A 2,534-nucleotide genomic window follows, 5' to 3' on the forward strand; every position below is an offset into this window, starting at 1 on the left:
TAGCTGGGATTACAGGCACCTGCCACTGCACCGGGCTAATTTTTGTATTTTTAGTAGAGACAGGGTTTCACCATGTTGCCCAGGCTGGTCTCGAACTCCTGACCTTGTGATCCATCCTCCTCGGCCTCCCAAAGTGCTGGGATTAGGGGTGAGCAACCACCCGGCCAAAGATACTGTTTAAAGCTTGAAAGGCAAGCCATAGACTGGAAGAAGATATCTCCTATCCATGTATTTACAAAGAACTAGTTTCCAGACTATATAGGAACTTCTATAATCAATGAGGAAAAAACACAACTCCATAGAAAAATGGGCAAAAGATGGGAATAGGCAGTTGACACAAGTGAAAATCCAAATGGCCAATAAACGTCAGTAGATGCCCACCTCATCAATAACCAGGGAAATGCACATGAAACTGCTATCAGATGCCATGCCACACTTTTCTTTTCTTTTTTTTTTTTTTTTTTGAGATGGAGTCTCGCTCTGTCGCCCAGGCTGGAGTGCAGTGGCGCGATCTCGGCTCACTGCAAGCTCCGCCTCCCGGGTTCAGGCCATTCTCCTGCCTCAGCCTCCTGAGTAGCTGGGACTACAGGCGCCCGCCACCACGCCCGGCTAATTTTTTGTATTTTTAGTAGAGACGGGGTTTCACCGTGGTCTCGATCTCCTGACCTTGTGATCCGCCCGCCTCGGCCTCCCAAAGTGCTGGGATTACAGGCGTGAGCCACCGCGCCCAGCCAACCACACTTTTCAAATGGAAAAAATGATCAAGTCTTACTGTCCCAGTAGCAGGATCACTGCCAGTGAGGGTGTAAACTGGTTCAGCTACTTTGGTGTGTGCTTTTATGTTTCACATCTTTTAATGGAGAGAAGGCAATACATAGCGTGCACAAATCTTTTTTTTTTTTTTTTTTGAGATGGAGTCTTGCTTTGTTGCCCAGGCTCACTGCAAGCTCTGCCTCCCGGGTTCACGTCATTCTCCTGCCTTAGCCTCCCAAGTAGCTGGGACTACAGGCACCCACCACCATCCCCAGCTAATTTTTTGTATTTTTAGTAGAGACGGGGTTTTGCCATGTTAGCCAGGATGGTCTTGATCTCCTGACCTCGTGATCCGCCTGCCTCGGCCTCCCAGAGTGCTGGGATTACAGGCATGAGCCACTGTGCCTGGCCAGAGTGCACAAATCTTAAGTGTATACTGGGGTAACCACCACCCACATCGAGACATAGAATCTCTCCAGAACCCCCACCGGGTTCCTTCCTGCCCCTTCCCACTTTATACCTCCCTCCTCAAGGTACCATTGTCTTTACTGCTTTTCATTACAGGTTTGTTTAACCTGTTGTAGACTTCATATAATTTTTGGTTTCTTTCATTCAACATGCATGTTAGATCCATCCATGTTGCTGCATGTAGGAGTAGTTTGTTCCTTTGTATTGCTAAGTAGTATTCCATTGTATAGATACACGATAATTTATTTCTGCATTCTCCTATTGATTGGAATTTGAATTCTTTCCAGTTTGGGGACTGTTACGAATAAAGCTGCTAGAAATATTCTTGATGTGAAGTATAGCAACTCTGGTGAGCAATTTGGATTCTCTAGTTAACTTGAAAAAGTGTATACTCTATGACCCAGCAATTCCATTCCTAAGAAAATATGTTAGAGAAACTTTCATACATGTTAAGAGGCATGAGTAAAAATGTCTAGCTGTTTTGTTAATAGTTGCAAAAACAAAACAAAATAACCTTAAATGCCCACCAACAGGAGAGTGGATCAATAAATTATGATATAGTCGTACAGTGGAATTCTATATATAAGTAAAAGGAAATGAAAGACAGCAGATCACATCAACATGACTCACAAACAATATCGAGTGAAAAAGCAGGATGTAGGAGAAAACATACTTTCAGATGCCATTTATATAAAATTTGAAAACGTGTAGTACCCACCACCATCACAAAGTATGGTACAATATATTATTTAGGAACACATCTATATATAGTAAAAGTACAAAAAAAAAGGATGGCATTGACAAACAGAAAATTCAGAATGATGATTTGCTTCAGGTGGGAAAGGAAGCAGTCATGAAATGAGGGGTATTGGGGACATTGAATTGATGAGCACTGAACTGATGAGTGCTTCAGTTCTTAAGTTGGGTGATTAGTATACAGGTGGTTATGTTAGTCTTTAAACTTGAAATACATAATATTTTAAAGAGACAGAGATGGGGATAATTAAGGGCAGTGATGTGCTGGTAAATGTTTGACAGTTGGCTGGGGGAGGGAAGTGATTTGTAGCATTTGCCTCTTTCCATGGCACAAAAACTCCCACCATGGCTGGTTTCAGATTGCCAGTGCAACATCATCTGGCTCACCAAATTCCTGAATGTGTAATAACAGTCAGCCCTTATGAGCCAGTAGAAGGCAACTCAGGCATACCACTAAGACACTGAATGTGGGAGCAGAGTGCTCTGAGGGCCAGAGTCAGGGATACAGGCTCCCTGAGGGCTTTCCCAACAACCTAGGAGATAGGTGGAAGGCTGGA

This window comes from Trachypithecus francoisi, unplaced genomic scaffold (genome assembly GCF_009764315.1).
Source record: "Trachypithecus francoisi isolate TF-2019V2 unplaced genomic scaffold, Tfra_2.0 Lachesis_group3, whole genome shotgun sequence".
Taxonomy (NCBI): domain Eukaryota; kingdom Metazoa; phylum Chordata; class Mammalia; order Primates; family Cercopithecidae; genus Trachypithecus; species Trachypithecus francoisi.